The sequence below is a fragment of the Lepisma saccharinum genome, chromosome 11 (assembly GCF_977018435.1).
Source record: "Lepisma saccharinum chromosome 11, izLepSacc3.1, whole genome shotgun sequence".
Taxonomy (NCBI): Eukaryota; Metazoa; Arthropoda; class Insecta; order Zygentoma; family Lepismatidae; genus Lepisma; species Lepisma saccharinum.
The window spans coordinates 76,085,184-76,098,623 of NC_139239.1; the positions used below are offsets into that span (position 1 = coordinate 76,085,184).

Here is a 13,440-nt window from a genome sequence, read left to right on the forward strand (position 1 = left end):
GCTGGGTGAGCGCCGGACCCGCTTGAACAAGTCCCAGTTCTCCCCCGCCAGGATAGAACCCGAGTCTCTCGCATGGTAGTCAGACGCCCTAACGACTGAGCTACCGCGGCTTCCAAACTAAAAATAAGAAACAAAAAATAAGGCTGTAGGTCCAGTCCTGATTAGCTTATATGTCCATAAAGTGGAGTTAAAAACTCAAACAATTAGTTTCTTTAAAACATGTAGCTGTGAATGACAATTTTCCCTTCTGCTTGTTTACCATCACTGTACTTTTGATTAGTCTTGTCCTGCGTATGTTCTTTAAAATCCCCCCCCAAATATCTGATACTCGATTTGAAAGGAAGCTGCTTCATCTAGTCGCTGAACAGTAAAATGACAATAGAAAAGGGACTAAAATTGGTGAAAATAAACACAGATATTGCAGCACCGAACGAAAACCTCCAAACAACTTCACTAGTGCCACCTGGCGTTGTTTCGTCGAAGCGTGGTGTTGCTTGATGGTGTCTGGAGCTCACAGCTGATTCAGTGGGGCGGTCCGTGTCGTAGCGGTATGTTGTGTGAATGACTACTGTCGTGTTTCGTTCCGTTTGCAGTGACGCATGTTAAGCAGTTTACGACCACCTCAGATACCTGACGTTGTGTGATTAGAATAGAAAATCCGTGGGATCCAAGCTTGGCACGTGGATTTTCCTGTACCGCCAGGTCACGTGCATCTGAAGTGGATAAATATTGTGACTGACAGAGGAAGCGCAAAATAATTTTTCTGTGCTGCAAACCTATCTACTGTTGGTATGTATTTTTATCAATTTCTTTGTCTGTGATTACAAAACCTTTTTAATTTTAAGCCACGAACGAACTTCAGGTGATGAGGATGATGTCTCAGATACGTCTAAATGGAAGATCTCCCCCCTTCCCCCCTGTACGACATCTAAAATTAAGTGATCACCCCCTCCTTGACATCTAAAACTGCCGTCTAAATAGCCAGTAAAGTTAACTGTCGATTCAAGATGAAAATATCCGGGTAGTCCTAACATGGGCAAGGGTATCGTTGTTCTATTGCAATTCCCGTGTTCGATACCTGATGGAGGCACATTGCACGGTGGCTCGGGCACCACTTTAAACTGTAGATCCAGCACCGATTAGCCTATCCGTGCACAAAGTGGAATTAAAGATTCAGATTTCTCCTAAGCGTCTCTTAAAAATTTCATCTAATCATCGTCGCCATGGGCGAAAAGAGCCAGAAAATTGATATAAAATAAGAAACTTTTCTAATTGGCATGTAAAATTGTCCATAGCCCTCGATTCTAAAATGTATCTAAAGTGAACAGTATATCGCCAATGACATTCGTCACCCCCGTGAAGAGCCGTATTGCTACGGGGGGCACACGGCTATTTCAGTAAGAATTGCCTTGCTTAAAAACAGATATTGCAGACGATTTGTTCATCATAACAAGATTGATAACTTTTCGTCGCTGTTTTGCACTTTTGGCTTTTCGCAACGATGGGTGATGATTAGATGAATTGGACGAAAGGACACTTACGAAGAGCACCCTTGTCGGGACTCGAACCCGGGAACTTCGGCGGTGAGATCGAGAGCAGACACTTAAAGCTTTGAATGATTTGGTTTATTTTACTTCGTGGTTCGTGTAGGCCCAGTTCCGATTAGCCTCTCTGTGCATAAAGTGAACTTAAGAATTCAATTCGGTACTAATCTGATATTCCCCGGACAGATTTCTTCATTTTTACAGAAGAAACTACTTACGGTAATAAGTTCCTGTAGCATTGTCTAACATCTGGAAGGTGTTTCGTGTGATGTGGGAATGTTTCATAGTGGAAATTCAACCATTGACGCATAGCCCCACGAACCATTCATACATAGCCCCACGAACCATTTCCGGTAAGGTTAGGTTAGGTAGGGTCACGTATAGGTTACAATAGTTAAATATTGGTTTCGAAAAAAAATATGCGTAACCCCACACACCAATCTCGCATAGCCCCACGAACCATTGACGCATAGCCCCACAAACCATTTGCGGAAACGTACGTTCTTCAGTTACAAAAACACTTTCTTTTTTTAAAAAAAAAAAAATTTCAATTACTTTGATCAAAAAAACGTGAATACACGTTAAAGAATGTTCCGCGAAGCAGATAGGTAAGTTCAAATGTCAAAAATTGACAAAATGAAGAAGTTATAGGTGTCCGGGGAATATCAGATTTTTACCTTCAATTCATTTACTTCGCTTTTCTGCCACTTTTGGAGTGAGGATGAGTGATGAAGGGACACTCACAGAGAACAAACATGCCCGCGGCAGTTTCCTGTCTCATCCTCTTGTATAAATTTGACTTAATCCTTTCCTATGCCATTCAGGACAAGCACAAACATCCACATCTTACTCAACATTCGAACCCAGGACCCCTTGCGTCGTAGCGCGCTGTGTTAACCACTCCGTCACGAACCCTTACGATAATTTTATCCTTCTGCCCACTCCTGGTCACGTGAGAAATTCACAAAGTTGTTTAGGTCGCGGGAACATAACTGAACAAGCCTAAAATTTCTCCCCGTTGAGAACTGAAAACAAAGCATGAAGAAATCACTTTCACTTCGGAGATATTTTGTTTCCGTTTAGCTAAGGGGCACCGGCGGATATGGAAAAGTCCGTGGTCGACGACTGCTGTTATGTTAACTGGCCCTACCGAGAGAAATCACATCTGGATAGAATATCTCCCAACTACAATCATTTTTTTTGACTAAATATCCTCCATCCGAAAGTTCACGGTATATTGTTAACGCAAGAACAATAACAATTAAATCAAGAAGACAGAAGAAGGCAGGCCATGTGGCACGAATGGAAGAGGAAAGAAGACTTTACAGGATCCTTGTTGGGAAACCTGATGGTAAGAGACCTGTATGAATGCCAAGACGAAGATGGAGGGATAACGTTGAGATGGACCTATAGGAAATCGGTAAGGATGGAAAATATTGTATTGATCTTGCCCAGAATAGGGACAGATGGAAGGCTTGTGTTGCTGCAGCCATAAACCTTCGGGTTTAAGAAGGCTAGAGATAGTTATAGTTATAATAATAATAGTGGGAAACGACACCATTTCTTGATTGATTGATTTGGTTTAATTAACTTCGCATTTCTGCCACTTTTGGCTAATCGCGAAGTTGAGGATGAGTGATAAGATGAAATTGACGAAGAGGAATTCACAAACACCAATGTCCCGGCAGGGATTCGAACCCAGGACTTTTGGCGTCGTAGAGCGCTGTGCTAACCACTCCGCCAGTGAGGCTGGCTAGACATCCTTTTCGTGTGTGCGTCTGTCTTAGACACACTTTTGCTCAGCTTACTATTCGATTTGTCCTATCTGCCTCCCTCTCTTTGACGCTACGACGACAGGGGTCCCGGGTCGAATCCCGACCTGAGCATGTGTGTTCTTTGTGAGTGTTCCTTCATCAATTTCGTCATATCATCACTCACCCTCATCTTCGCGATTAGCGAGAAGTTGCAGAAAAGCGAAGTAAAATTAACTTAATCAACACAACAATCTTCTCTTGGACTACTTGTCTCCCAATTTCTCTGCTTCCTGCTCTTTCATTTTTCTCCCATTCACTGTTTCTTTGATTCTTTCTCTCTCTCTTTCTCTCTCTCTCTCTCGATCTATTTCTCTCTGCCTCACTCCTTCCCTATCTCCATTTCTTGATTTTTCATGGTTTCTCTACCTCCGTGTACTTCTTCTCTGCTCCTATCTTGATCTTTCTTTCATACTCTCTTTTCCTCTTTTGTTTTGAAGGTAAAGAATAAAAAACAGGATGGACGTCACAATACGTTTTTCTAATTGGAGGAGTCAGACCAGTGGCGGCGATTAGGGGCGTTTGGGGGACAGTTGCCCCCCACTTTTTCGGCCTCGCACTATGGCCTGTTAATGCTAAGCCTTATCTATCAAGAGTGATTTGCCTCACCCTCCAAACATTTCCAGTTTTTTTATAAGTGATTTATCCATTCACCCCCTAACCACCCCTGAAGTTGCAACCTTAAAATTTTCATGGAAATAGGTCATTGTGACCCCAAATTTGCATTTCCACCGTTCTAGAAACATTACCACACCCCTAGAATAAAAATTCTAAATAAGGAAATGCCACTTCATAAACTCTAAAGTAGGTTCCTAAGTGATGCTCAAATGTACTCAATATATGATCTAGATACTCGCTTGTAGTGCCTGAGGAAACCTCGTGGAAGTTTACTTGACTGATGAGAGCCGTGGATTGTTGACATACGTATGCAATGAATGAAAACATTACATAAGCTGTTTCACAATGTCAATATCATTCGATGACATCCTTTTTTCCTGCAACTGCATGTTTTATCTTTCCTAATATTCTGTTGTCATCAGTTACAAGGTTGAGAACTTTGTAAGCAAATATAATGAGACATGCAAATCAGGCTTTAGTGGCACAACGTGTAATAAATGGCTAAACTATGTCAGCTACCGAAAGTACAACTGTGGACTGGTGGTGAGGGTCCCAGATTCAACTCACGGTTGGAGGATATTGCAGTGAATCTTACTTTCAAACGTAGACACAGCATTATTTTTGCATCACTGATCATTTGGCAAAATAACGCCAGGTAACGTAGGATTTTTTTTCGGGGGAGGGGCGGCTGGCACCTTAAAGGTGATTATTTCATAGCTGTGTTGTATGTGATGCAGGATACACAATAAAATATTTAATTACAATTTTTTACCTTCGTTTTTAAGACAAGAATGGTTATCGGGGTCAATTATATTGAAGATAGTAAACTTTGTTCCAGTGTACAGACACAGACAAAAATCTATTATATTTGTCTGTGGTACAATGACAATGACAATGAACTTTAAACCTTGCAACTGACGGGAATTCCAAGGTCATATTTACCGCAGATGTTTAGGCGGGATTATCCAAAGTGCAATGGTAACACCATTAGGCATTATTTCCATTCTCAATAAAACTCTAAGAAAGCTGATCACGGCAGAATTTATTAGCACTACAAACGTGACGTTTCAAGCAAGGTCTTTCTCAGACTCTGAAAGAAATTAAAATCTGATATAATTAAAGTTTATATATAATGTATGTATGTTTAAATACGAATAGAGGTAACAAAATTTAAAGTAATGCCTGACTTGAAACAAATAACGTTACTACTCGAAAAATTTGCTGGTAAGAAAAGTATATGCTTGAAGATTAACATTTTGAGTTGAGTTCTTTTAAGACAACTTTATGCACAGATAGACTAATCGGGACTGGACGTACAAACCACTATGGGCCTGCACCGAGTATCGAACCTGGGATCCCTTGACTGAAAGGCAAACAAGTTTCCACTAGACCATTTTTATCAAATGATAATTTTCTTAATTAACTTTGAGAAATATAGAGAAATTTACGGTATATTTTAATTACGTTACTCGTAATTCGAAAAAACAAAGTATCCGCTTTACAGCTACAGATTTTAAAAAGTAAGTACTTAGTTATTCGAAATAAGTGTTACTTGTAAAAGCGTTACAAGTAACTCGTTAGTTCTAAAGACTACCAAAAACGATATCTTACAGAAATAATGATATAGTATTTCCTGCTACAATCTCCTCTTAACCCAATTGTCTTCCAGTTTTTATTGTTGTTTATGGTCGATACACAAATCACATTGTATTGACGCTGTGTGCTACTTCTTGTAAGTTCATCATACTTCATATGTTTTTACCCATGATGATCGCTCTAAGTCAGTCATGATGGAATTCTGGTTTTGGGTCTATCGGAATCTTTTTATCAACTCTATGCAGACAAGAGGAAGATCTGGTGAGTTCCTCAATATAAGTGTGTGTGGGGGGGGGGGAGTTATGACGCTAGCTACACGGTTGACCTATTGAGCGACTTGTATGACGAGTGCAAACTTCGTGCCTGAAAGGCATTACTTGAAGGTAAGAAGTGCTCGAGCATCCAAGCTGGTGCACAGCCACGTTGTGCCAAAGGATGATTAAGAGTCCGGAAGAACAGAAGTGTCTACTGACGTCAGGTCTCCTTGTTGGATTAGGCATGTTAGGATTAGAACTTTTAACATAAATAATGCCTTTTTGGTTAAACCTCGAAAAACTGCAGTGTTTTCTCGCTAAGAGAACTGAACCTAACAGACTTCACCTAACAACGAAGGCATTCCGCCCTGACGACGACGGTGTTCAATACGGTGTGCGATAAGTGATACCCGTCAGTGCGTAGGTTTGCATTTGTTTCTGAAGGTTCGTTTCCAAGTGACAAGTGGGAAATATCAAGCGACACGGGTTCCCGTAAAACAGCATTCCCTGCACATGCGCGACCAACAGACCGAGGTGACACGACACACGATATTGAGAAAAGGGCTCAATCCAAGCGACACACAAATCACAGCGACATTAGCAGCTTGTCGGGTCACTTCGGTACGAAAGGTTGCATTTATTTTTGAAGGTTAATTCCAAAGTGGCACGTGTCGCTTGTGTCTGAAAGCTGCCTTAGCTTTACTTTTACTTTCAAACGTCACGTGATTTATGCTACACGTTACGTCCCCTTGACCTCCACCAAATACATAATTGCTTTCCTTGTGCAGTAACAATTTGGAAATCGAAGTCAAGTTCTGCATAACTCCTGGTCTTCAATAAAAGATATCCTTATTGTAAACCGAAGGCGAGCGAGACGACTCGGCCTTGCATACAGATCAGGAAGCAAGAGGGAATGTGGCAAGCAGTGGCTATGGCGTGGTGGGTCTCGCTTATCGCACGTAAGTCAAACATCTTCTTGGTCAAGCTCCGTATTTCGCCTTCTGACGTCAGGCTAAATGCTTTCGTTGTTAGGCTAAATGTAGTGCATTTACCCTAAGAGATTTAAGCCTAGCTTACCCGAGGGGGGGGGGGGGTTCAGGCCCACCATTTCAACTTTTTTTTTTCGATTTTCCAACTGTGAAAAATTTTATAGAAAGTTTAAAATAAATGAGTGTTCCTTAGTGCGTTCCCAAATTTTCTGTATCACGTTCATAAAAAAACATAAATATAATGTACGCGTAAATAGGAGGCACTAGGTAGGCCTATCAGGCGCCATCTTTGAGTGCGGGTTATTCGAGGCGCTCGTGCCAGTGAGAGTGCAGAATTTGTTGGTAATGATGGTAGCCTTTGTATTTATTATATTTAATAAGCAACTGCACCTCTATAAACAAAAAAGCATTAATGAAAACTATTGTTTTTGTGAGTTTTAGTGAATGGTAAAATATGTGCGACACTCATGCACTAATTGATTATTATTTCTTATTAACCCTTAGACGCCGAAGCTGACTTTACAGTTATTTGCTCTAACGCTGAGCGTGTTTGCAGCGGGAAATTTGAAATTCTGCAGGCTTCTAAATGATATTTTATATTTCCGGGACTAAGAACGTTAGAGGTACAAATTATATCTCGTTTTGTTCAGTATACTTTGGGCTATAATCCTGATGGGGGAAAAATACATTTTCCGCAATCAGTTAGAAGAAGAAAGAAAGGGAAAGTAACAATTTTTGTGAAAGAGAGCAGTCGGCTGTTTTCCGACCCTTTGTTGGCAGCTGGAGGCTTTTGACTTTCTTTCGCTGCAGCCTCCCCCTTCCTCCTCTCTCCGCCCCCACCCGTGCTTTTGGCACCACGAATGCCGGAAGGTCGTACTTATATTGCCAAAAGTGTGTTTTGAAACACCAAAATTGAGAAATAATCTATGTTTTCGAAACAATGGAAATAAACAGCGAAAAAAAATCACCATTTTTCGGACATCGCCCCCTCCCCAAATAGTAACAATGAAATTAAACTTTACTAATTGTTAATTCCATACATCTAGACTCATGCAGAACTCAAAAAATGTATCTCCGATCATTATCCAAGTTACAGTATGTTACTACGAGAAAAAGCTGCTTGTGACGCCGTCCTCAAGGGAACCTACCTGCTGTGACACTCGTGTCACGGCCCGTCGGTAGCAATTTTTCTTTATAAAAAAAAATAACTGCACATATAACAATCAACAAAGGAAGCAGGGATTTAATAACAAAATGGTTTCTTTAATAATAAAAAAAGTTTGGGCCTCTCAGCCCCCCGCAGGTAAGTTTGTCGTACTGCACAGCACGAAAGCATTCCGCGCTTCTGTCAGAAGATGAAATACGGCGCTTACCGAGAAGGTGTTTGACTTACGTGCGATGAGTTATATCAATGACGTGATGTCTTGGCTTGCTCGTACCTGCAATCGTCCCCTCCCACTATAGCAACGTGTGGAGCATACATCACGTACACTCCGTTACGCCACTAGTGGCGTGAAGTTGTGGTTTGGTCATGGACTCGTGGAATTATACCGTTCTGCGTACGGATAATGTCGCAAGTGCATGCATAAAGAGAGCCATACACCGTGCTATTTTTGCGTAACGCAGCGACCGGTTACTTCGATTTTCGACATCTTGATTAGGTCGTGACTATGAGGATGAGCAGGATTCGAACCTGGGACATCTGACTTGATGGTTCGTTACCCTGACCCTTACAACACCGAGGCCATCACATTGTGTGAATAACACCATTTTACATAAGTCTCCCTAAATTAAGAGATTTATAATAATGCCTTAGGTTAGGTGTTCCCAAACTTTGTTTCACGGCGCCTTTAGTGTTTTCAAGATTTTTCCACGTCACAAATCAGAATGTAGGCCTGTCTAACACTTGCAACGCTCAGTTAGCGTGGTTAGGTTGCTTGCCTGAAGTTAAATAATAAACACATATTTCATATTCAGAAACATTTGATATGTAAAAAGTACTAAATAACCACATATTTGGAACACTCATATCATTGATTGAATATATTGGAACATTTCGCGGCGCCCCTGTAAGCATACTCTGGGAACCACTGCCTTAGGTGATGCACATCTGTTATATTATTTACGATTCAGAATTCTCAGTGTGTTTCCTCCCATTTTTTAGAAGGTTAAGACAACATTTCGGCATAATCAAATGTTTTGTACACTTCGCAACATCTTATTTGACCGCCCGAAAGACTTCCAAGTCCCGAAATCGTAAACTTAGCAACATTGCACTTCAGCTCCAGCCAACTTTGAGTAGGTCCTTCCACTAGACGAAAAACGCTGCGGTGATAGGTTTTCAATTTAACACTTTCCATGAACTTAGAATCTATGAACAGCTATTATAATATACAATCAAACAGAAATAATAAATTGGAAAAAGAACCTTGAAGGATATTTACAATTCTGCTTGCTCGACTTGAAATTTGGGGAGTTTGAAACACTGAATAGAGTTTTTCTCCACCTGGAGGAAATTGCCATCAAGTTTGTGCAGAAAGAAGCAAATTTTTGAGGAGTTTATGCTACATTTTATTTACAATGCCTTGCATAATATCGAACAGTTCTCAAAAACATATATTTTTCACGACTTGTCGAGAAAATGTGCTTGAAACACAGGAAGGCGGGAGTCTTCATAAACGTCAACATGTTTTTAAGGGTATAACGTCGTTAAGTTAACGTAGGGCAGTTGGTTAGGTACTGCTATCCTTATTTTTTATCAAGCTTGAAAGGTTGCGGGTTCAAATCCCACCCTCTCCTCTTTCTTTTTTTTTTTGTTTGCTGAACAGATAACGTTGATATTAGAGTATTTAAAAAATGTATCCGATGCACACTTGAGGGACGTCCCTTCTGCGCATATTTCCCCTTAGAAGTTGGAGATTTCGAGGATTTGAAGTTAAAACTTTTCTTTTTAGTTATTGTTCATATGTTGTGTTAACACACACATCATGACCAATTCACAAATCACATATATGTATTCAGGATGCAAAATGTAATGTTATTTAAGTTATGTATTGTTTGTTCTTCACTGACACCTAAAATATTGATTATTTGATTTCGATATACTAAAAAAAGATATACAGTTATGTTAAGTAGTGATGTAGTGCAGTACTGTAACGAAGGAGAGCGTTTAATGAGTTTAAATTGCAAAGATTGGTAATTTTATGTAATAGTAAATCGCTAATTAACATAAGTAAATTGTTATTGCGACGGAGGCCGATTCGATAAGAAACTACTAATAAGTATTTATATGGTGAGTGACAAACAAAAAATTCAAAAATTTTTAATGATCGTTAATTCCTCACTGCTTTGTATCTAAAATGTTTGTCTTCTTTGAACAGAAAGTACGAGTATCAGATTTAACAAACTTTCCGCACTAACTTTGCAATATTCGAAACCACCATTACAGACTTAGCTCTATGTAACTTGATTCTGCGCATTCCACGTGGCATGTGATTTCCTCCTATCATCGAAATAACTTTCTCTTACTATTTCCTTTTCTCTCGTGAAATACAGAGACCAATGTTAACTTCTTTGCACGGTGGATAAACTTTACACCCAACGATATACTCCTGAAAAAAATCCTGCCTATGTGGAGAATCGAACCTACGATCTCCCTCGTAAGAATCAAGCACGCTACCACTTCTCTAATAACTCATGTTAAAATTTGCTACCAGTTTGAAGAAACCAATTCACACATAATGTCATATCTATAATTTCCTCATGGCAATTTTCATGAGGAAACGAATTCAGATAAAATCGAGAAACGCTGGAAGGGAAAAATGATGAACATGTCTATTGGGGTTTTGTCATATTTTGTAAATTGTGTAAAAATTCCGTGTTTTGAACAAGCAATCGTTTATTTACGAAGTATTTTGTTGTTTGTTTAAAGTAGGAACAGGAGAGCGAAAAGGAGTCATTTGAACCAGACCCCGTTTGACAAGAAACTTCAGCTCTTTTCCAAAGACTGTATGAAAAGAGAGAGGAACGTATGAAATATAAAATATGTGTGAAATTAAAACAATTGAAACCTTGAAAGATAATACTAACGAACTTCAAACTATGAAAAACATATTTTCGTGGTGGAAAACTCCAAGTCATTTTTGAAATATGAACTTGATGTTTTTCTTTATTATGAAGTGGAGATATGGGACGATACGATCCCTCAGCAAGAACATTTTAAGTAAGCTACCTCCAACTTTTTCAATGGTCATAATTACTAATTAGGGTCCGGAAGTTGATGAAAAATCAACTTTTTTTCTGACCCTTAAAAACAATGCTAAATCTGATATCATGTCCGTTTCCCTTCAGTTAGAGCCGGAAAACACTTTCTATTTTACATTTTTTTCGTTGCATTTTTCGCCCTTTTTTGGCTTTTAGTTTATTTGTCAGTATTTTTAACAGTTTTTGTTGCATTTTTACTTATTTTTTAGGTTTATTTTTCTCCTCCCCTGTTGTTTCGTGCATTTTAAATGCATTCACTAGTAAAACTTACATATTTAGATTTCTTAACATGGTCCTTTTAGCAAATTCACCACGAATCGAAAATACGGTCAATGGAAAAGCACAAAGTTATTCTTAACTGAAATGTTTGGCAATGGATTAAGATACTTTGTGTGAAGATCTACTTTGAGGTTCTTTTTCTGGACACTATTATCGCTTTAATATGTAGTTTTAAAGTAAAATTAGTCACAATATTAAATACAATTACACTCTGGTATACGCGAAGCAGAACTGTATTTTCCGATGCTGGCCAACTACAGTATCATAGAAGGCCCACTCTGAAAGGAGATGAATTGGTTGATTTCGTGTTTTAAGTCAACTTTATGCATAGTAAGGCTAATCGGGACTGGACCTACAGTTTAAAGTGGGATCCAAACCGAGTGCATAAAATAACGTGAACCGTGTGGTGTAGGGGGATCGTTTGTTTATGGAATGGAAGGTCATTGGTTCAAACCTACTTGTTTGCAAAATCTTTTTCGGGAAGTAAACGGCTTTGGATGAGAATGCTTACCTAGGATTCTTGGATATTTCCGTTGATATTTATGCGATTTATGTCCAGCATTTCCGGATGCAGAAAGTTGACATGTAAGTTCTTAATATGTGTTAACTTATAACAGCTGAATGAAAGAAAAGTATTTCCTAAAATCCTGCCAATCACTGAAAGATTAAAAACATTAGTAGAAGCATTACTTGAGGCATGCACAGTGGCGACGATTATGGAGTGTGGATGGACAGATGACCCGCACTATGCTAAACATTATCTACCAAAAGAAACTGTCCTTGGCCCCCTCCCCCACCTTGCCCCATCAGTTTTGAAACCCAATCGCCCCCACTGAGTATGCATCGCATAAATATTTACAGTAATATCATATAATATTATATTACGTTATTAGAACACTTCGTACTAGGTAAATAAAAAGGAAAAAATAATAAGGAAAGGGTGGGATTTGAACCTACGATGTTTCGATCTTGACGAAAACAGTAAAAAAAACGAAAGTGCTGTCATCTAACCAACTACTCCAGGAGATTGCTGACAGAAAGCTCAGTAAAACACGTTAATCTCAGTTGAAGCAACATTGTGCCGGAGTTTCGAACCATTTTTCGCCAAGAATCAAGGAAAAGACACACTTTGCAGAATCGTTTAGTGTTGTGCAAGGTATCTTTACTAAACATATCGCATAAAATCATCATAAATTTGCCTTCTTGCATTCAAATGTGACCGCAATTCTTTCCAGGTGGATGAGAACCTGTTCAGTGTTTCACAATGCACATACATTTTCCTATTTTCAAATTCAGAACGAAGAATCTTGAAATATTTTCAACATTCTTATTTCTACTTAACATTTTTTTGTCTACTCATATATTTTATTACTGCTTTAGGGTATCTTTACTTTATGGAATGTGAAAGAATGAAAAAAATCACGAGCGTTTTCATTCAGGAAGATGAAATGTTTCAAAGTTGGCTACTCTTAGTTGACTCTGAAGCGCTATGGTGTCAAATTTACGAATTCCAGACTTTGAAATTTTTCAGGGCGGTCAAATAAGATGTTGCAAAGTGTACCATGAAATCAAGTAAAGAATATTGCATGATATTTGATCAATAGAGGCCGGATTTCTATGTAATTACATATTCTATTCCTTTCTAGATACATATCTTGAACAGGAAAATGTTAACGAATTATATAACTGACATGAATTTGCATAAGTTTTCTTACATATTTTTACATATTTGCCAGGACATTACATATTTTTCATATATGCTAATCCTAATTTACTTTACATTCATCAACATATTTCCGCATTTTTTTTCCTATTTTGATCGTTTTTCCTTTCTTTTCGATCTCTGAAACATGATGGAAAAAAATTGTAGCTCATGTGATTATATATTTTCTAATCAATGAGATTAACAGTGCTTACGGACAAAAAAATATGGGAACTGTTATTTATCGAAAGATGCTGGACTGGAGCCCCCCCCCCCCTTTCTCATCTGGTTACATCTTTTCGTTTCGCTTTTAGGTTTAGGCAAAGCCCGCAGAAACTTGGCATCGGTGGACAAAAGAGATACTTGAATTCTTGTTGAATCTGT

General features: G+C 38.9%; 1 protein-coding gene across 1 annotated transcript in view; it reads left to right on the plus strand.

Moving 5' to 3' along the window:
• Positions 1-533: 533 nt before the first annotated feature.
• The window catches only part of LOC145994931 (progestin and adipoQ receptor family member 3), a 94,406-nt gene continuing 81,499 nt past the window's right edge, over positions 534-13,440 (plus strand). The window contains exon 1 of the mRNA XM_083131433.1: positions 534-789. The gene's annotated coding sequence lies outside the window, so the exon portion shown is untranslated. The remainder of the gene's footprint in view (positions 790-13,440) is intronic.